The following is a 25,616-nucleotide window of genomic DNA, read 5'->3' on the forward strand; positions in this document are numbered from 1 at the left end:
AAGCTGTTCAGCACAAACCGCCACTCCGACTCAGGCTGTATTTATGAGGGGATGGGTCTGGCCTCCTATCCCTCATCTTTATGCTGCTCTGCTCCAGCTCACAGCCCCTCCAGTCAAGTGGAGCTCTTCAAAGGGAGAGGCATCTCAGAGGAGGGTCCCAGGGCTAGTCCCTTTGTGGGGCTGGGCCACTAGATGAGGGAGAGTAGAGCTGCTGCAACTCTGGAAGGACCAGCTGAGCCAGCTTTCCCAGCGCACCCCTCTAGGAAGGCAGGCTCTGGGTGTAGGCTGGCCTCCTCCTTCTTCCCTGTGGCCCTGCTTCTCTGCCCCTTGGCTAGCCTGGAGCCCATCCTACCCAGACTTGGGGTCAATTAATAAGCAGAGGACCTGTAAGGAGTCCTTGATGGGATGCTAATAGCCCTGCCCAACCCTGCACAAGGTAGGTTACTGATGTTTGTTGTGTGGCGAGTTGCCTGCTTAGGGCTGGGTTTGGGCCTTCATCCTTTTTCTTCTTTTTGAGATGGAGTCTCGCTCTGTCACCCAGGCTGGAGTGCAATGGCATGATCTCAGCTGACTGCAACCTCTGCCTCTCAGGTTCAGGTTCAAAGCGATTCTCCTGCCTCAGCCTCCTAAGTAGCTGAGGCTACAGGTGTGCGCCACCATGCCTGGCTAATTTTTGTATTTTTAGTACAGACAGGGTTTCACCATGTTGGCCAGGCTGGTTTCAAACTCCTGACCCGGTGATCCACCAACAAGGCCTTCCAAAGTGCTGGGATTACAGGCATGAGCCACTGCGCCTAGCCCCATCCTCCTTTTATTTCCTTAGAGTTGGACTCTGGGCAAAGCTGCTGCCGGCAGGAAGAATCTGGCCTGGGTGCTCCAGCTGCTCTCCCCCTGCTTGCACTACCAAGAGCTAGAGAGCTCCACATTTCAACTCATCTATAAACCATTAGCAGAGCCAGCAGCTAGCAGGAACTCGGAATAATAAAAACGTGCCTTAGTTTTGCAAGCTGGATGCCAGGCTTGGTGGTCAGGACACAGACTGCTTTCAGCCCCCACCAGGCATGGTGGCTCACACCTGTAATCCCAGCACTTTGGGAGGCCAAGGCAGGCAGATCACTTGAGCTCAGGAGTCCGAAACCAGCCTGGCCACATGGCAAAACAGAGTGAAGACCCAAACCCAACAGAGGCGGAAGTTGCAGTGAGCTGAGATCACGCCACTGCATTCTAGCCTGGGTAAAAAAGCCAGATCCTGTCTCAAAAAAAAAATTTCGTTTTCATGTACAGAAAGATCAGAAAATAATATGACACTTTTGTATTTACTACCAAGAGTAAGCAAATATTAACATCTTGTTATGTTTGCTTCAGATCCCTCTTTTCTTAAAAATAAAATAAATCACTATAGAGAGAGCCAAATACTTCTGCTCTTCTCTGCTCCCTGGAAGTAACCACTGTGCTGAAACTGGTGTTCATCTGTCTCTTGTAGATTTTTGTTCTATTATTATTTATTTGTCTATTTAAAAGACTATGTTCTATTATATACGTCTAAAAATTTTACTTATTGTGTGTATTTGTCACCTTTTTTATACTCCATATCATGTTTATTTTACTGATTTTAAGGTAATAATTTACTTATAGCAAATTTTACTCTTTTTAGTGTAGTATAGACTTCTGTATGTTTTGACAAATATGTCCAAATATTCAATTACCACCACAAGTAAGGTATAGAACAGGTTTGTTACCCCAAAAAGTCACCATTAGGACCTTGATTTTTGACACGCATTTACCAGGCTCTAGAAAATGGAAAGCCTAGCCTTGAATCTCAAGAGTGTTTTGTCTGCCATTCTGCAGTGTTACTTCCTGCTTGAAGCAATCAATGCCTGAGAGATGTAGAGGGGATGGTGGCGGAGAGCTCGGAAATTCACAAGCAGGAATCTCAGTTAATATGCAGCTACTCTCGTCCGTCCCCAGTCAAAGTCCTAGTGCCTAGCCCAAGCTAGATCTTATGTAGGAAGGTAGATAGGGGACTGTTCTCTTCTCCATTCTTTCTGAGTACCGGGAGTTACCAAGGAGGCTTCAAGGTTGGGCTTTAGCCCTGTTCCTTTGGTCTCCAGCGCTGGGGGAGATGCGGATTGATTTCAGCCCCAGGAGCAAGGTGTTCTGCATTCCTATCCCCGATATTGCTCAATACAGTCTCATAGGCTCTTCCTGGTTGGGTGAGTGTCTTCTCATGGGTTGTCTGGGCTCTTGCTTGCCATCATTCACCCAGTGAACCAGTAGCTCAGTGCTTTTTCTCCATATGAGAAGAATGAATTCACCTGGATTGTTAAGCATAAAAGTGTCAGGGAAAGACTCTTTCAAACTGCTAACTGTAAGGCTTAACCTCTCCAGTAATGGACATCAATGCTCCTTTCTACTTTCTTTGTGGCCCAAGGATCTTCAGCAACTATGGCTCCCAGGATGGTACATATTTTCCAAAGGAAAAATGGGTTATGATTGATTAGTTACGTCTGCACAAGAGATGGACAGAGAGCAAGAGAGTAAATATAGCCAAGCTGTGTTTACCAACCCGGACCCATGCCTTTGATGCTGCCATATTACTTCTCCAGGATGTTGGTGAAACAAGCCCTTCTATGGTGAAAAGCCTCCTTGCCTTTCCTGGATGCCCAGCTTCTCTTTCTTTCTTTCCTTCTTCTTTCTTTCTCTCTCTCTCTCTCTCTCTTTTTCTCTCTGTTTCTTTTCTTTCTTTGCTTTCTCTTTTTCTCCTTCCTTCCTTCCTTCTTCCTTCTTTCCTTCCTTCTTTTGAGACAGGGTCTTACTTTGTCACTTGTGCTGGAATCCAGTGGTATGACCATAGTTCACTGTAGCCTCGACTTCTTGGGCTCAAGTAATCCTCCCAACTCAGCCTCCCAAGTAGCTAGGATTACAGGTGGACACCACTGCCCATGGCTAACTTTTTTTTTTTTTTAATGGAGTCTTGCTCTGTTGCCCAGGCTAGAGGGCAGTAGTGCAATCTCAGCTCACTGCAACCTCTACCTCCTGGTTTCAAGTGATTCTCGCGCCTCAGCCTCTTGAGTAGCTGGGATTACAGACATGTGCCACCACACTCAGCTAATTTTTGCATTTTTAGTAGAGACGGGATTTCACCATGTTGGCCAGGCTGGTCTTGAACTCCTGACCTCAAGTGATCCACCTGGTTCAGCCTCCCAAAGTGTTGGGGTTACAGGCATGAGCCACTGCACTTGGCCAATAACTTTTGAATTTTTTTGTAGAGAGGGGATCTTGTTGTGTTGCCCAGGCTGGTCCCAAACTCCTGGGCTCAAGTGATCTTCCTGCCTTATCCTCCCAAAGTGTTGGGATTATAGGCGTTAGTCACCATGGCCGCCTGCCCAGTGTCTTATGGTGTCCAACAGCTAACTGACCTAGACCGACTGTCTGGAGGCAGCAATGGTGGAGGTGTTCTTGTGGCTAGGCTGAGAAGGTAACAGCGGAGTTGGCTCAGTACTCCTGCAGACCCCCTGTATGTGCCAGAGGCACATCAATACAGATGTCTGAACTGGCCTTCAGTTCTCATTGAAGGTCTTGGCAGCAAGTCCCAGGGTATTTTCATTATTTTGCATCCTGACTGAGGTGTGCATCTGTGTGAGAGAATGAAGCACACACGTCCTGCATCTCACTGCTTCCTCTGCTCAGAGCAAACAGGCATCCTGGCCTTGGGAATTCTAAGTTGCAATGGAAAAAAGAGCAGACCCCACGCTTATCCACTTTCCTGTTGCATGTGCTGGCCCTGCTGGGGTGGGGTGTCCACTGGGGGTTTGTTGACTTTTTGCTTCTGCTAACTGTTTACAATAAAAAAAATCAAAGCCGAATCTCTGTGTTGTAAAAAGTACTTAGCTAAAGTGTGCAGCAGATCTCTTTCTTCTGACCCATGGGGGACTGGCAGGTCTCTACCAGTGCCCAGCGGAAGCAAAGCCTCTGCACAAAGAGGTGATGCCTTCACCCCACAGGGCTTCTGGGACCCCCTGGAGGAGGGGTGAATTTGGGGAACAGCAACTGCTGAGGGCCAAGCTCCAGTGATCTTCAGTTCTTGCTCACTGCAGATCAAAGAAGGCTTGCTGTGTCCAGATCATATAAATATTGAATAAGGGTGCTTGGAATCCTTAAAGGAGTTTGGAGCAGAGGAGGAGCTCAGTGCAGAAGTTGGTGTCAGAAAATGCTGACCCTCAGCTAAGAGCTAATAGAAAAGTCAGCAACAAAGGAATGAGAATGGATCCTATCAGACATGGTTTCTATTTTTGGCTTGAAATTTTCACACATATTGCTTTTAAGGTACAAGTTGTGCAAGAGTTTGGCCGTCTGGGTCAGAACAATGAGAAGGAGAAAAGCATTTGTCTCTGGGTTTGGTTTTCTAAACTTTCTTCCTTTATTTGGAAGTCCAGTGTGTTCACTTGAGGCTCCTGGTCTCACGCTGGCTTTCTACACCTGCTGCAGGAGAGTTCTCCTCCCACTCCTGGGGCTCATGCTCTCAGTGATCTTTCTTGAGGGGGCTATTCTTCAAAGGACCCCTGTTGATTCAGGAGTCAAGTTTGCTGGGAAGCCTTCCCTGGCACCTCGAATCTGGGCCAGGCCCCTCTCTCTGCAGCCCCACAGGCCCCAGTGCTCACTTTCACCAGAGGACACATAACACTGGCTTGTGTGTGTGATCATCTCTCTCACTGCACTAGAACAGCTGGGGCAGGTTTAGTGCCTTACTCACCACCAGTACGTCCCCTGCCCCTAGCACAGCGCTGATATATAGCAGGTGCTCAAAATCACGTACTGAATGAATATATGAGAAGAAGTGTTTAAGAGACGCTCCCAGGGCGGCTCTTCAGACAGAGGGTTCCTGAGTTCTTGCTGCGGCTTCTCTAGGTTATTGCTGGTACCACCCAGATCAGATGGGGTGAGGCATCTCTTGCAAAGGTGAAACCTTGGGTTTACCTTTCCCAGTGGTGCCTACCTATCTCCCAATTTTTCTGCTCTTCGGTGTAGCACAACCAGTAGGGTGCCTTATAAGACATGAAACTCTTTTCCTATGGTGTGGTGAGTCTGGGTACAAGCGTTTTTGGAGCAAGTGATGGGCACATTGTCAGGCGTGAATTCTACCCCGTGGTTTCAGGTTAAAGCCTCATTTAATGAGTCTCTTCACAGGCTTTTCAAATTCTCTTACCATCTCTGGCTGCTCTAAGCCCAGATTCTTGAGGTTTAATGTCTTGCTTCACATTTACCTTTTTGTTTATTTATTTTGAGACAGGGTCTCATTCTATCACCCAGGCTGGAGTGCAGTAGTGTGATCATGGCTCACTGCAGCCTTGACCTCCCGGGCTCAGGCAATCCTCCTGCCTCAGACTCCCACGTAGCTGGAACCACAAGTACACACCACCGTGCCCAGCTCATTTTTTATTTTTGTAGAGATGGGGTTTCACTATGTTGCCCAAGCTAGTCTTGAACTCTTGGCCTCAAGTGATCCGCCCTCCTTGGCCTTCCAAAGTTTTGGGATTACGGGTGTGAGCCACCATAACCAGCCATATTTTGCCTTAATTATTTTCCTGGTCAAAGGCTGAGACATCTCTCACTCTCATCTTTGTGGGCTTTTGGAAGAGCAGGGCATTTTGGGGTCAGGTTCCCTTGGTTTCCAGTTGAAATTCCTCTTCCTGTAACTCCCTGGAAGATGCCGCAGGTCTGGTCTTGCGTCTGCTATGTTCACACTCTGTGTCCTTCCCTGTGCTCTGTTCTCTGTCCTCTAGTCCTCTCTGGAAGCTCTGTCCACTGAATGCATGTGCCCAGGCCTTGTGTCCCATTGAGGCTCACCTCCCCCCAGGCCCATCCTCCACAGCCCCTGCCCTGCAGAAGACTCCTCTCACTCAGCCGCATCCTCCACCTCCCACCGAGGGTCTCCCACTGATCCCCTCTCTCAACTTCCCGACTTTGACTGCTTCAGAGGCATTTACCCACTCCCCTCTGGGCACTGATTTGGGGAAAGGACTTGCGGTTTCAAATGGTCCCTCACCTCTGTCCTCACTTGCTCTTTCTGATGAGAAGGGGCCATCGGCCTTGAGAAAGTGAGCAGGGATTTACCAGGAGGACAAAAGGTAAACCTCATTCCAGGAAGAGGAACTAGCCCATGCAAAGGCCCCAGGAAGAAAAAGAAGTGAAAAAGGAACAGCCAAAAACCTGGTGTGACATGGAGTGGGTGGGAGCCTGGCGGACAGGGCCGAAATCCTTGCCTTGCAAATAATTTTGCGGGGAATCATCACAATCTCTTTGGGCAAGACTGTTATTCATTAGCTCTGTATTTTATATTGCATTCCTCAGTTTACAGACAAAGGGCTAGTCTTGAAATGGATAAAAACAGTGATGAGAAAATTAATAAGAAATTGATTGTTAAAAGTAGCCAAAGACCCATAGAATGAATAAAATATGTTATTTTATATATAAAATATATAAAATCACAGTGAGCTGACTGTGATTGCTCACTCCTGTAATCCCAACACTTTGGGAGGATCGCTTGAGCCCAGGAGTTCAAGATCCACCTGGGCTAACAGAGCAAGACACCATCTCTACAAAGATATATATATCTATATATATATTAAGCAGAGTATCACTCTGTCACCCAGGCTGGGGTGCAGTAGCTCGATCTTGGCTCACTGCAACCTCCGCCTCCCAGGTTCAAGTGATTCCCCTGCCTCAGCCTCCTGAGTAATTGCTGGGGTTACAGGTGTTTACCACAATGCTCAAATAATTTTTGTATTTTCAGTAGAGACAGGCTGACCATGTTGGCCAAACTGATCTCGAACTCGAACTCAAGTGATTTCGCCCACACTGGCCTCCAAAAATGCTGGGATTATAGGCATAAGCCACCGCACCTGGCCTCTACAAAGAAAAAAATATTTAAAAATTAGCTGGGCATGGTAGGATACACCTGTAGTCTCTTGTACACAAAAGGCTGAGACGAGAGGATTGCTTGAGCCAGGGAGGTCGAGGCTACAGTGAATTGAGATTATGCCACTGCACCCCAGCCTGGATGACAGAGCAAGATCCTGTCTCAAATAAATAAATAAATATTTTTTTGGACAGAGTTTTGCTCTGTCGCCAGGCTGGAGTGCAGTGGTACAATCTTGGCTCACTGCAACCTCCGCCTTCCAGGTTCAAGCAATTCCCCTGCTTCAGCCTCCTGAGTAGCTGGGACTACAGGCATGTGCCACCATGCTCAGTTGATTTTTTTGTATTTTTAGTGGAGATGGGGTTTTACCATATTGGTCATGATGGTCTCGATCTCTTGACCTTGTGATCCGCCTGCCTTGGCCTCCCAAAGTGCTGGGATTACAGGCGTGAGCCACCACACACAGCCATAAATAAAAGTTTTAAAAAGAATTCGGGATGGGTGCAAAAGAACCTAACAGTGGTTGTCCAAGTGCAGGTGGGAGAAGCGTGGGAACCAGCGAGACAGGCAGCAGGGGCTGGGGACTATTCACTGTGAACCTTTTTATACACATGTCCTCAGATTTGAATCATGCAGCTATGTACCCTATTCAAAACATCACATAAAAATTGAATTGCTTGTTCCCACAGTCTTCTTTTCAGAATAGTTATTCTGTAGCCTGACTGCCCAGGGGAGCCCAGCATCCAGCTTTATGACTCACAGATCATCATCGGTCATCTTAAGTGTTAAAAAATATTTCCCTCAAACTAATTCCTGAACACCTTTAGCAAAGCAGCTGCCAGGGGTTACCCATCTGTGAACCATTACAGCTCCTCCCAGGTTGAAGGTGACCCCTGGTCTTTCTGGGCGCTCTGAGTTAAGTGTCTGCGTTTCTCTACCTGCTTATCTTCCACACGAGCCATCAGCTTCAGGTGGTGCATCTGCGGCCGTTATTTTGGTATCTTTCTTCCCTGAGCATCTCTGCCCTAAGAGGAACTGGCTGAGAAGTTCTGTGAGAACTTCCCACCCTTTCTGGGCTTTGGGGTCCTTTTTCCAGACCCTGTACTTGGTGCAGATCCAACGTGCTTGTCCAACTTGAACACCTTATAAAAACATTGGAAATCACTCTATGAAAATCCCGCAAACAAGGAGCAGCTAGACTGGAGGAAGAGCCAGCCAGTGGCTCGCTACATTCTCAGAAGTACAGTGGGAAGCACCGTGTCCCAGAGTTCCAGGAGGTGAATGGCAAGGTTAACCTTCGAAGCCCTGGGATATGACTGCCTGAGACAATGGCCCTCTCCTCCACCAGTGGTGGTCATGAAATTGCCCTCCTTAGGATGCACAGTCAGACATTTCCCACGAGATCTTTGGGTCTGGACTTTCCTCCTTTTGGCTTCATTGCCCTGTGTCTGTCACATCTGTCACTCAGGTCTAAACTAACTTACTACCCACACTTCTTTAAGCAGACGCTGAATAAAGATTAATGAACTTAAGTCCAACCAGGTCGACTCATTTCCCTGCCCTTCTTTTTGAAAGCTGACCTCTTATAAGCATTCTGTTCATTGGCATATAGCTTGTTTCAGTCTCAGAATGAAAGGGTTCTGTATCTTTGGTTACACATTTGAATTCCCAGCCAGTTATAAACTCTTAGCGTGTACGGGACCACCTGTTTGACATCTTTGTTCGCCACAGTCACTAACACACAGCCAATCCTCTGTAAATACTTGAGTGAATGAATGAATGAGAAGGTGAGTGGAACTCTAACACTATGTATTTAGATCATTTCTGTCCAATAGAAATGTTGATAATAGAGATGTTCCATAGCTATTTTGTCCAATACTGCAGCCACTGGCCACAGGCAGCTACTGACTTCTTGAAATGAGGCAGGTATGGCTGGAGAACCAAATATTAAATGTTAATTAATTTTATTGAAGTGGTCATTCGTGGCTACTGGCTATCATATGAAATGGTGTAGATACAGGCCATTAGCTTTATAATGCGATCATCTACACTGAAATAGAGAATCTTTTTGAATTAACTCTTCTTCTTCCGCAAGGCCCAGAAACTTTCAGCAAGTTTTAGAAGCAGTGACAAAGCATATTAGCACTTCCTATGATCACCACAGGCGAACAGAGGCCAAAAAGGGAAAGAGAGAATAGAAGTTCATTCCACCTGCTTTTTTTCTGAATAAGTCTTGGCTCTCCCGGAGTGTAAAGAGTCAGCCTCTTGGTTTTTGACTCACCCCAGAGCCACCCTGTAGATTGCTCCAAGCCCCCACCAGCAGGCCAGGCAGAGTCAGGGCTGCGTCCGAGGGAGGTGTGCCACTTGCTGAGTCATCAGCACCATTTCTCAGAACAGGTGTTCTTTGGTCAGCCTCCTGGGAGGGCGCCCCACCCACACTGCCTCCACCTGTAGGGGTGACTGCAGCCCACGGGCAGGCATGAGCTTCCTTCCTGCTCAGGAATGCCAGAGGTGGTGTGGAGCCACCAGAAACGTATGCTCAGAGATCCTAGAGCAGGCGTCCCCAAACTATGGCCAGTGGGCAGCATGCGGCCCCCTGAGGCCATTTATCCGGTCTCCCGCCACACTTCAGGAAGGGGCACCTCTATGATTGGTGGTCAGTGAGAGGAGCACAGTATGTGGTGGCCCTCCAACGGTCTGAGGGACAGTGAACTGGCCCCCCTGTGTAAAAAGTTTGGGGACGCCTGCCCTAGAGGAATGAGATCCAGAAGCTGGTTTTGTGCTACGGCACAGGGGCTCTGCCACAGGCTGAGTTCCCTGCAGCAACTTTAATGCCACACGAGGACCTTTTCTTTAGCACTTGGTCCATCTGGCTACACCCAATGTCTCCACTGGCAGGAGGCAGAGTACTTTCTCATACAAGGTGTGTGGGGCTCAACGGTCACAGCAGGAGGCGGCTGGAGAAGAGGCACTTATGGATCTCTTTTATGTGTGTGTGAGCGTTCCAGGGGGATCCCCTAGGTGCCACTGCCCTTTAAGGGACAGAACAGGACAGCCTCTCTGCACCTCCACAACCAAGGTGAGCAGTGCTGGTGCCTATCTGCCCAAGGAAGCCAGTTCCCCTTTGCTTTCTGGGTTAGAGAATGTTCACAGAGCAAGTTATGAACGCTCCCATGATGCCAGGTCACTAAGCCAGAGTTCCCAGGGCTGCCCGCATCCTCTGCTCTCACCCCTGAGAGCAAGCCAAAGGTACCTGCCACGTAGCGTGTCCCAGTCCTGTGCTATGCTGTTCCCTCTGGGCAGCCCAACCTGCTTACCAGGTCTCATCTGGAAGACAAAAAGATTGCAGCTCCGGTCCCTGACACAGCAGAACTCCCAGGGTGCCTGAGGCCCAGGGTAGTGTCTAGGTGCAGTCTTGTTTCGACATAACCTACACACCCTGCAGGCCCAGCAGGCAGGGTGGGTGCAGCCCGAACTGCACATGACACACAGGAGAAGCTCCGATTCCCAGTTGCACAGACAATGCCTCATTCAGGGGCTCAGGGAAGCGCAGAGGTAGCTGTGACTCCGCACTGAGGTGCCTCGCCCGCCCTCCTCTCACTCCGACTCCTCCCCCGACCACACCTTCAAAATCTTCAGGGCAGGGACAAGTCTAGGTTTGGAGAATAACTGGTGTCCAGGTATCCAATCGCTGCAGGAGTAAGATGCTGATGTAATGGCAGGCTAGTGTCAGCTTGTCATCCAGGCCTTCGCTTCTTGAAATCCCATCCAGCTGTGCCTGAAAGTCCTGTGGTTTCCACTGCCCTACTTTTTCAGAGCAACTTATCCCTGCAGACGGTGTGGCTATTTCTGGGTCAGGTGTGACTGTAAAAGCGGGTGTGAGCGGATCAGCCCGGCCATTCCAGAAGGCTCCTTTCGGGCTTCCTGGAGAAGGATTGTCTCAGTCTGTAGCTGTGGCTTTGTGCATTTCTTGGGATGCTGAAGAATAATACCTCCAGAAATTGTTCCTTAAATAAAGAACACTTAATTGAGGGCAAAGCTCTCTGTGCGGCATAGTCAGATATTTTAGATTTGGATAGCTGAAGAGAATGTAGGATCACAGCTTTGCTTTAAGGGTGAGGAAAACAATATCAAAGAGGTTGGGCAATTTGGCTAAAGCCGCTCGCTTATAGGCAGAGCTACCAGAACCTTGGGTAGGCAGTTGATCAAGACAGTGCTTAAGTTCATGAGCTGAGATTGGCTTTGAGTGGACACAGGAGACTTATGCTGGACTCCTCACGTAGAAGAAGGGGTACGGAGTCAAAATTATTTTGGTTAAAGTTTTCCTTTTACCCCATATCAGATACCCTAAATCTTATCATCTATTAAGTAGGGTAATAACTTGTTCTCATCATCAAACATTTTGCTTTTTCTTTTTTCCTAGATTACACATACTGGATTATATAATTTGTGATTCACTTGATTGACTGAATCTGATCGCAGGGGGAGACTCTCATCCACCTTCTCATCTCCAGGGAAGATGGTGCTGGGGTCAAAAGATGCTAAGACCTCTTGGGAGGATGATCTCCAAGGTTGAACAAGGGACAAAGCTTAATCTGGCCTCTCTCCTTGACGACCTGCCAGTCAACTCTCAGGGAATGTGGCCTGATATGTACTGAGAATGAGAATGAGAGGGTGATACCCTCTTATGTCTTATGCAAACTTTGGTTAGAATGACCAAAAGTTTGGCCTAGGAAGAGACATGCAGAATCTCGTTGCCATGGACTGGGATACACCACGAGATGAGTGAGGCCTCTGTGTTTTCTGCAAGCCAGATAATGTCTCTCTTCTCTGTCTTGCCCTGGAAATGCAGGGACCTGTCAAAATAGGGTCTGGTAAAAGGATCAGCTAATGTTTTCCATAAGGTTCTTTAAAGAAAGTTTTTTAATTGTTCTGCTGGAGGTCATTCCAGTTCCATTTCTGAAATAGTTGCTGGTTAATAATCTGGCAGCCACCCATCCTCCATGGCAGGCCAGTTCTGTGGTGGGAACCCTGCTATTCTGGACATGTCAGGGTTATAAACTGGTTCTGGAGCTTACAGTTGATGTACCCCACTGAGCTAGGAGTATATTTTATGCTATTTGGTAGAAATCCCTCAACAAGATTTTACATTCCAGGCCAAGTGTGGTGGTTCACGCCTGTAATCCCAGATCTTTGGGAGGCTGAGGCAGGCATATCAACTGAGGTCAGGAGTTTGAGACTAGCCTAGCAACTTGATCAAACCCCATCACTACTAAAAAATACAAAACTTGGCTGGGCATGCTGCAGTATGCCTGTAATCCCAGCTACTTGGGAGGCTGAGGCACAGGAATTGCTTGAATCTGGGAGGCAGAGGTTGCACTGAGCCGAGATTGTGTCACTGCCCTCCAGCTTGGGTGACAGAGCGAGACTCCATTTCAAAAAACCAAACAACAACAAAAAAAGATTTTACGTTCCTTCAGTCCAAATAATACAGTTTATATTTTCTTTGATTTCCCTTCTAGTACATAGCCTGAACACCTTGTAGACCAGGTGTCCCCAAACTATGGCCGGCTGGCCACATGCGGCCCCCTGAGGCCATTTATCCGGCCCCCCGCCGCACTTCAGGAAGGGGCACCTCTTTTATTGGTGGTCAGTGAGAGGAGCACAGTATGTGGCGGCCCTCCAACGGTCTGAGGGACAGTGAACTGGCCCCCTGTGTAAAAAGTCTGGGGATGCTTGTTGTAGACAGTAAAATTTAATTCAAGTTTTTAAAGGCTTAAATTATGCAGAAACATACATGTGAGTAAAACAGTCCATGTGTTGAACATAGAGTACAAATTTATAGTAAAACTATGGTGTTACTTATTCAAGTTGACAATGAGAAACAATATTTTTTCTTTCTTGTTTTTGAGACAGAGTCTCACTTTGTCGCCAGACGCCAGGCTGGAGTGCAGTGGCACAATCTCAGCTCACTGCAACCTCCACCTCCCAGGTTCAAGCAATTCTCTTGCCTTAGTCTCCCGAGTAGCTGGGACTACAGGTGCACGCCACCACGCCCAGCTAATTTTTGTATTTTCAGTAGAGATGGGGTTTCACCAAGTTGGCCAGGATTCTTGACCTCATGATCCGCCCACCTCGGCCTCCCAAAGTGCTGGGATTACAGGCTTGAGCCACCGCGCCCAGCCCAGTGTTTTTTTTTTTTTCTTTTTACAAAAAGTTATCTTGGTAAAGAATGGATTCAAAAGTCTGAAAGTTTTCAATGACATCCCTCAAAACTGTGACAGTAAATGTTGCAGAAAGAAATAATTTAGCTTGGAAGGTATAAACTTTGCATTTATATATGTGAGAAAGACAAATAACACCTCTGAAATCTTAAAACTAATACGAATAAAAGTGTTGATAGGCCAGGCACGGTGGCTCATGCCTGTAGTCCCAGCACTTTGGGAGGCTGGGGCAGGTAGATCACTTGAGCCCAAGAGTTTGAGACCAGCCTGGGCAACATGGTGAAACGCCATCTCTACAAAATATACAAAACTTAGCTGGGTGTGGTGGTACGTGCCTGTAGTCCCAGCTACTCAGGAGGCTGAGGTGGGAGGATCATTTGAGCTCAGGAGGCCAAGGCTGCAGTGAGCTGTGATCATATTTCTGTACCCCAGCCCTGGTGACAAGCGATACTCTGTCTCAAAAAAAAAAAAAAAAAAAAAAAAATTGGCCAAATGCGGTGACTCACACCAGTAATCCAAGTACTTTGGGAGGCCGAGGTGGGTGGATCATGAGGTCAGGAGTTAGAGACCAGCCTGGCCAACATGGTGAAACCCCCATTTCTACTAAATATACAAAAATTAGCTGAGTGTGGTGGCACATATCTGCAGACCTAGCTACTTGGGAGGCTGAGGCAGGGGAACGGCTTGAACCCGGGAGGTGGAGGTTGCACTGAGCCGAGACAGACTCTCTCTCAAAAAAAAAAAAAAAAAAAAAAAAAAAAAAAAAAAAAAAAATTGTTGATGTTGAGAAATGCCACAGATATTGAACTCATCCTTAAAATTAGATGATTTATCATTCTAGCATGTGTTGAAAGGACAAACTCAGCAAACATGTCAAGTATTTGAACAGATCGGGGAAAAGTGTGTCTTGGAAATGCCCTCCCAGAGCTGGAGAGCAGGGGCCAGGATGCTACCGAGAGCCACCACATGTCATCCTTTCAAGGGGCTTTCACATACCTGAAGCCTGATGCTTGCTCGAGGAAGTGGAGTCCCCAGGCATTTGCAGACTGCGTACACTTAGACATTAAAGACAGCATCTGGCTCCTGTTCTCTAAGCTGAGTCAAAGGCAGAGTGGTGCCTGATCATTTACTTTAATTTCTAACAACATGGGGCATATGCAGTCCCGGCTACAATGACATGATCTCCAGCTGATAAGGCAGAGGACAGGAGGCAGGGACTCAGGCTCTGGAAAGTAGCACTTTACTAGGAGACAATGAGCAAGAGTAGCTATCATTTTCAAGTCCAAATTGCTCAGCTCTGGAAGATTCTGTCAGGGCAGGAGGCTGAGGAAAGTTGAAAACAGGAATTATTTTGCTCTCTTGGACATGGTAGCAGATGCTTACTAACAGCATGGCACTTAATCATTCTATTGGGCTGGAGATGTTTTAGCCCAAGGTCACTTATTTCCAGTTTGAAGTAAAATGATCTAAGTTGTTGCCTTAACATTTTCAGATGCATTTTTGAGTTGAACTTTGGCCAGGCTGTCAGGCAGGTGCTTGGAGATATGTTGTTAGCTTTGGAAACTGCTCCTTCTGCAAGGACCTGGGTGGCCTGGAGAGGGTAACCCATCTGCCAAAGCTCCTCTTTGGGCCCGGAGACCTCGGTGCCCCTCTGACCTGCTTTTGTCATGGTTCCTGGTTTGAGCCCACAGAATTATTTCACCTTTGCTTTTCTGAAGGATTTTCCAAAGTCTGGAAAAAACAAAATGAACAAAACCCAAGCAAAAACAGACACGTGGGGCTAGATTTCTACATTTGGATGTCGCTTTGACTACATTAATGTCTATTCCTTAGAAATGAGCCACTGCCTTTTTTTTTCAGTGGTCATGGCCAACTTTAACCCAGGGAGACTTGGTGTCTAAAATACCGAATGTTTCTAGGCTGTGATGATCTCAGCCCAAGAGTGATGGGAGCAGGCCCAGAAGAAGAGGCTCTCATGGCCCACTCCCTATCCCTTGGGCATAGACTTCCATCCTGCTTTCTTTGTTGGGAACTCCGCAAGCAAATGGAAGGTGGTAAAGTTTGAACCTCCTGTAAAACTCTTCTTCCCTCTCCTGGGTGAGACAGGTCTTGAGGGAGGAACTGCTTCATTGCTGAGTTACGCAGCACACACTTGCTGCGCATCTTGAGCTGAGCTGAGCTATGTAAGATGAAGAGCAGAGGGGGCTTTGTTCTTGACTGTTGGGAGCTCCATGCAGAGATATGGAACACCAGGGGCCTTAGCTGCAGATTGAAGAGGATCTAACCAAGGCCCATGACTTTCTGGGGACATCTCTTGCCAGGGTCAATATCTGGTGGGCACTAGGTCTGTATTTACTTCAAAAGTGGTACTGACAATGTTCCCTTTCGGCCCAAGATGAATTTTGAATTTTGAAGTGAACTTCCAAAAACATATACGTTTAATGTGTAACAACCAGCTCTCAGGGTGGGGGAGAAGCCCTGATTTTATATTGTTTGACAATTTCTGTGATATAAATACTCTCACCACGGCTGACTCAAAGCTAGCAACATCACGTCAACTGGCTTGCAAAATTCCTGAAAATTAACAATGGGCTTTTGCAAGTCCAGCTGCAGCTCACCACTGGCTCTAGCCCAGAACGGTGTTCCCGAAAGTGACCTGAAGACACAGAGCTTTGGAGCCGACAAACCTGGGGGGAGACTCCAGGTGCGTTCTAATTCTTCTCCCTCTATCTCACCAAACTCTTGAATAAAACCCACCTGCACATGGCAGACATTTTAATGGACAGACAGACTCCCTTCACTGAAGATAAATTATTTTTCTTGGTACAGTGGATGGGAAAGAGGAAAGTGGGAATTCCACCGCACACGTCTCTCTGAAGCACTTTCTGTGTATCAGAGTCTGTGCGAGGAGTTGGGAGAGATTCAAGAGGAATATGACCTGCCCTCGTGGAGCTTCCAATCTGAGTGGAGAGACAGACAGAACAACCACTAACTGCAGAACAGGGCAACATGGAAAATGTCCTGTAGTATTTGATCTGAGGAGAACTGAGGGAGGGCAAAGGAGAAATGATCAATTCTGATTTACAGAATTGGAAAAAGGCATCGTGTGTTTGATGAATGGATGTAAGGTCTTCCAGCAGGAGGTCAGATGTGTAGCAGGAGTTCCCTTGATTCTTGATTCCCTTGATTCTTATCTAGGGTGCCTTCCACTCCAAGAATTCTGTGTCCTAGTACCAGTGTACAGGGAAAACTGAGTAGATGCTAGCTGAGCTGTGCCTACAATTATCTGCAAAATAGAGGCTAAAAAGCCGAAGGCCTATTTGTAGCTGAATTACCCAACGCTGAGAGGCTCTGCCTGGCAGGATCCGGGTTGGCTGTCCTTGCTGCCCAGAAGCAGTGCACAGTTTTCTGCTATTTGTCTCACTGGAGATGGGGGCCATGCAATCACAGATACTAGGGGTTGGGAGGAGGTGTTGAGATGCGGGGAGCATAGTGGGGGTGGTAATCTCTCCAGGAAGGAGCAGAACACAGTGACACTTTCTGTACCGGGCTTTGCAGTCTCTGCAGATGTGCTGCCTGCATTCCAGTGTGCTCCTGAAGAGGGGATTGGAGAAAGGGCTCCAACAGGAGGACGCAGACATCACACAAATAGGCAAGGCCTGCTCTTCTGTGTATGGGGGAGAGAGTGTGCCGGGGGGCCTGAAGGCTGAGAACCTGATACTAGGGTGTGGGGGGTGGGGGGTGAGGGAAGGAGAGGGGAAAGGGAAACATCTGATTATATGAGCCCAATCCCAGAACCAACAAGTGAAGCCCGCCCTCCTCCCACAAATGGCAGCGTGAGCCTTCCTTATCTTGAGATTTAGGGGAGCTCTTGCAGTTTGCACCCTGGGAATTCTCCTCAACCCTCCCACACAGCAAGGAAGATGCCTGGCACCGTGTGTTTGCCTGACTGTCTGCTGCCTGAGAGAGGCTCCCGCTCCAGCAACTCTGCCAAAATCTGGAGCCCTGGATGGGTGTGTGGGAGTGGGGTGGGGAGGGGGTGCCGGGGAGGCTCTTTTGCGCCTCTCACTGGTGGGGGAGCATCTGTTTGGGGATGAGAGGCAGAGTGAGAAGGTGCTTGAGCTGTTAGCTTGTTGATCCACCTCACTCACTCTGACAGGGCTAGGAAGTAATAATTTGTAAGTTCTGGGGTGTGTGTGTGTGTGTGTGTGTGTGTGAGAGAGAGAGAGAGAGAGAGAAGGAGGTCATAAGGAAGCGACTTGGGATAAATAGGCAATACTTGTCTTTAGCAACTGTTACCTAATCCAAAGTAATAGCAATTATTTTACAAATGTATTTATTTACAAATATATTTGATTGTGTTGATGGTTTGTTTAAGGGATTGTTGAAGAATGAAAACACTCGCTGAAACAATCTGACCCTCCCTTCCCATTTTACTCAAAAAACAAAAAGCAAAAATCTTGAGAGAAAAATGTCTCCTCATTTTTTTCCCACTCACCCATTACCTCTCACCACTGCAATTACTCTCTCTCCTTCCCTTTGATCCCCCTTGTCAATTCATTCTGTTTAATCATTCATTCATCCACTCATTCATTCAATCAGTCAGCCAGTTGGTCAGTCAACAGACATACCACAGGCACACGTGCCAGGCATTTGTGTGTATGGGCGGAGGCTGTTAAATAAGCTGATTTTCATTTTCATTTAGTCTCTGGAAGAGTTTCCGAAGTTTCTTTCACTCCCAAAAGGAGTGCACTCCTTTCTCGGGGAAAATGTCTGATTATCTGAGCCAGCAAAGGCAACCGGGATGCCCTAGAGGATTCCTGCATCCTGCCGGGCTTGGCCAGGATGGCACCAGGGGTTCTCAGCGACGCTGAGATTTCATGATTGTGTTGTTATAATTTTTAACGTAATTGGATAGACACCAAGGAAGGACTGTGGTTCCTAAATTAGATTTTCCCCCTTAACTCCCAAGTGATCAATCCCAGTAAAGTCAAGTCCAGACGGGCTCCCTGACTCATGCTGAGCTCTGCCTTCTCTCCAGTGTGTGATTACCGAAGAGCTGTCTAGATTGAGCTGAAGGGATTCAGAAAAGGGCAGTGTGAATTCTCCAGCATGGAGGCAGACTTTGTGGAGAGGAGGCAGGGCCTGTGTCGATGCTGCTCACACTACTTCCAGGGCTTGGCACCGTTCAGTCTCAAAAAGGCTACGGGTCTTCACTCAGAACTAAAGGTATTGATTAAAAATTATGGACAGGACAGGCTGGGTGCAGTGGCTCACTCCTGCAGTTCCAGCCCTTTGGGAGGCTGAGGCAGGCAGATAATGAGGTTAGGAGTTCGAGACCAGCCTGACCAATATGATGAAACCCTGTCTCTACTAAAAAATGCAAAAATTAGCCAGGCGCGGTGGCATGCACCTACAGTCTCAGCTACTCAGGAGGCTGAGGCAGAATAATTGCTTGAACTCGGGAGGTAGAGGTTGCAGTGAATGGAGAGAGACTCCAAAAAAAAAAAAAAGAAAAAGAAGAAAGAAAGAAAAAAAGAATGAAAGAAAGAAAGAAAGAGAGAGAAAGAAAGAAAGGAAATTATGGAATTATGGACAGGACATAAAGGCAGAAATCAAACACAAGGCTATTTTCTCATCGGAGATCTGGCAGCTTCTCCAAGTCACACTGGGCAGAGGGAAGCGGAGTTTCACTTCAGGCCACATCAGTTCGCTCTAACAAGCAGGTTTTTGCATCTGCAGTCTGGGGACCTGCGAGAATAAGCTTCATGTTGGTTACCCTGATGACATGAACCCTCTGCCCATGGCCCTGGCTGCACCGGGTACTGGGGAAAGCCTGCGTTTTGGGCTGTGCCTAGGGCCAGGGCTGAGGCCGTTACCTCCCTGCAGCCTTGCCTGCCTCCTTTGGCCTGGTTACCGTTCTCATCAGAAAAAGCAGTATTCTTACTTTGAGTCCCAGTGATTTACATGAAGCATAGTAAGTTCTGGCTTAATCATCCCTCCAAAGATGAAGAAATTCTCCACCGAGCCCACCTTTCTCTTGACTTCTGTTCAGAAATCAAGTATGAATATAAATCAAAGTTCTCCCCTTTCTTCCATGCCAGAGACTGTTTGCAAAGCTGCCATTCACAGGGAGAACTGGCAATAAAGTGTCTGTCAAAAGGACTGTTTTTACAATTGGGACCTGCCAATAGTGGTGATGAGGTAATTTCTTCTTAAGATTCTGGTATCCAAGGAGAGAAAAAGAACAGCAAAACAGGCTCTGTTAATAAAAGTGTGAGCGTCTCTGGGTGTTTGCAGTTATTAAAGAGACATTAAGGAAGGCTGCTTCTGAGCTAAAAGCAAACTTTTATCAAAGGTTCATTTTAGAAGGTTCAAAAGACACCAGGGAGAGAGAGAACAAGAGGCAGGAAGAGTCAGGCACAGAGAGGGAGCCGGCAGGCGCGCCCTGCTGCGCTGGGAGTCACAGATGCAGGCTCGGGCAGTTTGATCACTGGAAAAATGTTTTCTGTTAAGGGCTGGTGCAATGGAAGAGAGAAATCTCTCAATTTTTTTTTTTTTTTTAAAGATGTGCTATTGCTGCTGCTGCTTGGTTCGCCTAGAATGCTCTTTTCTGCCCATCTTTAGCCCATCTGTTCTAAATGGCTCAGTTCAAATGGCCCCTTCTCCATGAAGCCTTCTTTGATAACCCATGAGATACATAATTGTTTCATCTTCTGTAGGTCAATAGTAGTTTTTTCTTTAAAAAATTTTTATTCAATTTTATTTACTTTTGAGACAGAATTTCATTCTTGTCACCCAGGCTGGATTGCAATGGTGCAATCTTAGCATCTCCGCCTTCCGGGTTCAAGCAATTCTGCCTGCCTCAGCCTCCCAAGAAGCTGGGATTACAGGTGTGTGTCACTGCACCTGGCCCATTTTTATTTTTTGAGACAGACTCTCTCTCTGTCATCCAGGCTGGAGGGCAGTGGCATGATCTGGGCTCACAGCAACCTCTACCTCCCAGGCTTAAGTGAGTGATTCTTGCGCCTCAGCCTCCCAAGTAGCTGGGACTATGAGACTGTGGGCATGTGCCACCACATCTGGCTAATTTTTGTATTTTTAGTAAGAACAGGGTTTCACCATGTTGGCCGGCTGGTCTTGAACTCCTGACCTCAAGTGATCCACCAGCCTTGGCCTCCCAAAGTGCTGGGATTACAGGCATGAGCCACCATCCCCAGCCAAAAAAATTGTTTTTTAAAATTGTGGTAAAATACACATAACATAAAATTCATTATCTTCAATGTTTCCAAGTGTACAGTTCAGCAGTGTTAAGTGTATTCACATTGTTGTGCAATCGCTCTCCAGAACTTTCTCATCTTGCAAAACTGAAACTATATCCATCGAACAATGCTCTATTTCCCAGTCCTCTCAGTCCTGGCAACTACCATGCTATTTTCTGTCTCTTGACCACTCTAGGTACCTGGTAAGTGAAGTCATACAATAGTAGTCTTTTGTGACTGGTTTATTGCACTTAGTATGATGTCCTCAGGGTTTACCCATGTTGTAACATGTGTCGAAATTTTTTTTCCTTTTCAAGGAATAGTAATTTAATTTAATTTAATTTTTGAATGGCATTTATAACATGTAGTCTTATTTTTAAGCTACATGTGCATATTAGATCTCCCTTATGGAATTTGAAATTCTGAGTTTCTCTCCCTTGGGAGTTCCATTGTATCGCTTCTCAGCCTTTTGGCTAAGATCAAGTGTGGAGTCCCATTGTACCTATAGCGCAGTGCTTGGCAGAGAGTTTGTGCTAAAGAACATTTGTTGTGAGGTCCTAGACCTCTCTGTCCCTCCATTATCATACCCCCAAAAGGCTCAACAGCAATAATTTTTCTTTGATTTTTTTTTTTCTTAGAGACAGGGTCTCGCTCTGTCACCTAGGCTGTAACATAGTGATGTGATCATAGCTCACTGCAACCCTGAACTCCTGAGCTCAAACAATCCTCCAACCTCAGCCTCCCAAAGTGCTGGGACTACAGGTGTGTGCCACCACACCCAGCTAATTAAAAATTTTTTTTTGAGAGATGGGGTCTTGCTATGTTGCCCAGGCTGGTCTCAAACTCATGGCCTCAAGCAATCTTCCTGCCTCAGGTTCCCTAAGTGCTGAGATGATAGACATGAGCCACCATGCCTGCCTCTGTGACAGTTAAACCTAGTCCATGTTGTCAAGGAGAGATGAGCAGAAAGGGATTGGGTTCAACAATTTTAGCTCATCTTAGCCTTGAACCAGGTCCTCATCTTCTCCTGGCTTGAGCCTTCTGCTTCCTTTTGGGAAACACCTTCGAGACAGGAAAGCAGGCCTGATCTTAAAAGACCAGAAGGCCGGGACAGAAAGAGTGAGGCGTGCAGGGGACAAGTCATGCGAGAATGGAAGCTGGTGTTTAGATTTGCCATCCTGTTAACTTTCCGGGTGTGTGTGTCATCCTTGTTAATAGGTCTCTTCTGATAAAGGTGGGGTTGGTAATGGCGGGGGGGGGGGGGGCAGGGTACTGTGGAAGTCTCGCTATTAATCACATTAAGCATCTTTTCTCACCTTCTTCCTCAAGTCATCTGTATGGAAGATTTGCCTGTTATGCAACTCAGGAACAATAAGGGAAGCCTTCCTAAAATTTGGCTTTGGATCTTGGAGAACTAACTGTAAGTTTATGCTTGGTCTGTAAAAGCTATTTTTGGAGTTACTTTAGTTAGCTTGGCTCCGAATCCTCCCTGCCCTTTCCCTTTGTCCTCCCACAATCATTTGTAAGAGAGGTTCATGGAACGAATACAGGCATTGAGTCGAGCAGTCTGTGTTCCACTGGCGGGTGACCTGAAGCAGGCCATTTCATCTCACTGAGCCTTAGTTTCCTCACCTGTACCCTGTGAGAAATATCACCCTCCTTACCAGGCTTTTCTGAGGATTTGATGATGTCATGTTCAGTGCCCAGTATGGTGTTTGAAACACTGTGGGTGGATAATATGCAGGAATTTCTTCCTCTGCTCCTCCTAAGTTGACTTGATGCCCCCCTGCTGAAGACTGTGGCCGAACTGACTCAATGTGGATCCAGTATTCCTGGCTTTGTCTGTTCTCTGACTGCTCGCCATCCCCATGGACACCCTAAGGTAGTTTATCCTTTTGGGATAACCAGACTCATTAGAGAAGGACATTCTGGAGTGGAATAAAGCCTTTTCAGGTCCCATGGAGCCTTTTTGAAAGATGAAGTTCTCAAACCCACAAGAGAATTCACAGAAGAGCACACCACCCACAGAGAGTTCCCTCTCAAGTGCTTTACCTCCACGTGGGGCAGATGGCTCTTTGTCTGCATATGTTATTGGAGCTTTTAGAGTCCAGCCTTCAGAAAAGCTCTAATTTTTAGATTTATATCACTTTGATTAGAGAAGCCGAGTCCTAAGGATTAGCAAATGTGTAGGTGCTCAGAACAAGCAGAGCCATGATAGCAGTTTCTGCAATGATCTAACAGTCGGTGCCTTCATGGACCCAGGAGGCCTAAATCCAATAGCCCGTTTGTCACTTTCCTTTATCTTCTTATCTTCTTCTCTTCCCTTTGGGACATTAGAGAAGGAAAGTGCTTCCTGCAAAGGGGCAGTTTGCAAGCTTCATGGAAGTGGTATTTGAATGTGGCCTTGAAGGATGGATAGGATTGGGAATTGTAGATTAAATTTAGAGGAAGGCATTTCCGGCAGAAGGAATAGCAGCAGCCAAACACAGAAGTGGAAATTTGTAGCAGCATTAATGGAGAATAATTTGGGAAATAAGATAGACAAATGGAATAATAAAATTACCATTAATTAAACATTGTGGGAGTCATTCTGTTAGATGGTCCCTGGCGATCACTGCCTCCTGTTTTTCATGCTCTTATGTAACTCCTCTCCTTGAGTATAGTCTGGATTTACTGACTCACTTTTAATGTACAGAATGTATCAGAAGTAATGGGATATTCCGTCTGAGAATGGGTTATAAAAAAGACTGGCTTCCTTCCTGGCGTTTTCGCTTGCTTTCTCTTGAACTGTGTGCTCTGAACAAAGCCGGCTGCCATGCTGTGAGGAAACCCTGTGTGGCAGACCACATGATAAGGATGGAGGCCTGCCAACATCCATCTGGTGAGCTTAGATGCACCCCCTTTCCAGTTTCAGCCAAGCCTTCAAATGGGACTACTTGACTCACTGCTTGACTACAATTTCATGAGAGATTTTGAACCCGAAGCTAAGCTGTGTCCAGATTCCTGACCCATAGAAATAATGTGAGATGATAACTGCTTGTTGTTTTAAGTCACTAAGTTTGGAGGTGACTTGTTTGCAGCAATAGATAACTAACATAATCACTTATTATAATGTGCCAGACACTGTGATGAGTCCTTCATAGATCCGACATTTAATCAACAATGTTAGGTGGGTATTATTATCCCTTTTTTTTTTTTTTTCAATTGAGAAAACTAAGGTTTAGGCATCTGTCTAATTCCTGTTACATATCTAGTAAGTGAAGGATCTGTGATTTGAACCCAGGTAATCTTATTCCTGGGTATATGCCTTCAACACAGACACTCTACATTCTAGGAGTGGTGCCTGTGGTTACAGTTCGGTCCACTCCTGCTGCCCCCTGTGTTGCCCTGCCCCACCTTCCCTGACGTCTGCCAGCCACCCAGCCCTCATGTCTCAGCAGTGCCTGAAAGGAGCCCTGGGTTCCTCTTAAGTGTTTTGAGCAGAGTCTCACTCTCCACGCTCAGTTGCCTAGGCCAGGCTGTGCCACCTAAATCCAGCTCCATCCCTCTGTGGACAGCTGTGGCCTGGCCCCTAAAAACCCAGCCTCTTGTCCTTGCCTCCTTGCCACCCCTTGCCCTTGGCACTTTCTGGCATCTTAGAAGCCCGGGATAGTGATGTGACCCTCGGGTGAGGTAATAGTACCCTTTCTCTGACCCTGGGCTACAGGTTGATTCCTTGGAGGCCATATCATCTCTTTCAGAACCCCAAAATACAACTTTCCCATTGATTCATATCATGGGACTGAGGTAACCCAGAGGGTCCTGCTCCCACTCTAGGGGACAGAGAACTCTAACCCTGTGGGTCCCTCCCTGGTCTACCCAGACTTACTCTGCTTCCTCCATGTTTTAACTGGACACTGATTTGTTTCAGGGTATTCCCAGGAGACTTAAGCTTGCCTCTGCCCCTCAGTCATGTGAGAGAGCCCCTCCTCAGGCCTTTGCAGGGAGGCAGGGCTAGAGATGTGTGGGAAGCCAAATGCTCAGTTCTGGGAGACCGTGGCATTCCTTCAGATCACAGTATCTACTGGCAATGTCATCAAGACCTTTGGCACATTGGCTGAGTCTCAAGAGGTCTATAAATGAATGATTATCTCTGGCCAATATTACAAACAAACAAACAAACAAAAAAACATACTAGTTAAACCGAACTGAAGAATTAGAACTGATCCTTCCATCTCTGTTCTCTGTTAACCTTTGGCGGGAAAGAGCAGTGCCCTATGGCACAGGATGAGCTTACAATGGGCAGATCAAGGTCCCAAGGCAAGCTTTCCCTGGTGGCGGGAGAACTGGGCACTTGTCCCAGCTCTACCACCTGCTGTCTGGATGATCCTGGTAGGTTCACCTCACTCCCTGAACCTGCTTCCTTTTATGTTAAACCAGGAGACTGGAGCAAGTCAACACCAAGGTCCTTCTAATCTTGACTCTGCGGTTTTACAGGACTTTGTATTAATAACCGTTTCTAGGGCTGGCCGATGAGCAGGGTACTACCCTTTCTGCTCTGTGATCCTCTCATCTGCTCACAGGTTCTCCAGTCCCCTGGCTCTTCTAGCAGCAGTGTTGCTTTATCTGAGCCAGCGTTTCACATAGAAGTGCTCTGTGAGTTAGAGGCTGAAACACTCAAGGCCCAGCAACAAAGTCTTGGATAAAGGAGCAACGTCTTCCAGCTTCCCGGATCATTCTCAACAAACCAGGCGTTTTCTTTCAGAGGCACACACAATGTAGCAGCCTCCAAACACCTGCAGCAGCCCTCCTAACGCCCAGTAGGAGGTGGGGAAAGGGGCGGCACAGTGACTGACCTTTAGCCGGCTCCCTCCTCCTAGGAATCAGGCACCATGCTGGAGACCTGCAGGACAATCCTATGCATAGACTCCATTTTACAGAGATGGGAAGTCAGAAAATGCTAGAATCAAGACTCAAAACTCAGCTTTTTGATCCCCAAGGTCATGAGTAAAGACATTATTTCATTAATTCATTCCACCCATATGTATTACAGAAGTCTCAGCGGATCATCTGAGTTGGCTGCAAGGTTGTTTATGAAGCAGAGAAGTAAAATGCTTCACTAAGGCTCTTTCCCATCTTGCAGGATCGCGGGTGAAAAAGTTGAGAAGCCGGATACTAAAGAGAAGAAACCTGAAGCCAAGAAGGCCGATGCTGGTAGCAAAGTGAAAAAGG

At 47.0% G+C, this 25,616-nt stretch overlaps 1 long non-coding RNA gene across 2 annotated transcripts; it reads left to right on the plus strand.

Annotated features, from left to right (window-relative positions):
• LOC141581469 (uncharacterized) lies at positions 1–25,597 on the plus strand. 2 transcript variants are annotated; one of them, XR_012514119.1, is made up of 3 exons: positions 1–436; positions 21,735–21,825; positions 24,316–25,597. It is a non-coding gene; the product is annotated as an uncharacterized LOC141581469 (long non-coding RNA). The 2 variants fall into 2 exon arrangements; XR_012514120.1 differs by having other exon boundaries at positions 24,968–25,597.
• The last annotated feature ends 19 nt before the right edge of the window (positions 25,598–25,616 follow it).

The sequence above is a fragment of the Saimiri boliviensis genome, chromosome 15 (genome assembly GCF_048565385.1).
Source record: "Saimiri boliviensis isolate mSaiBol1 chromosome 15, mSaiBol1.pri, whole genome shotgun sequence".
NCBI classification, from domain to species: Eukaryota; Metazoa; Chordata; class Mammalia; order Primates; family Cebidae; genus Saimiri; species Saimiri boliviensis.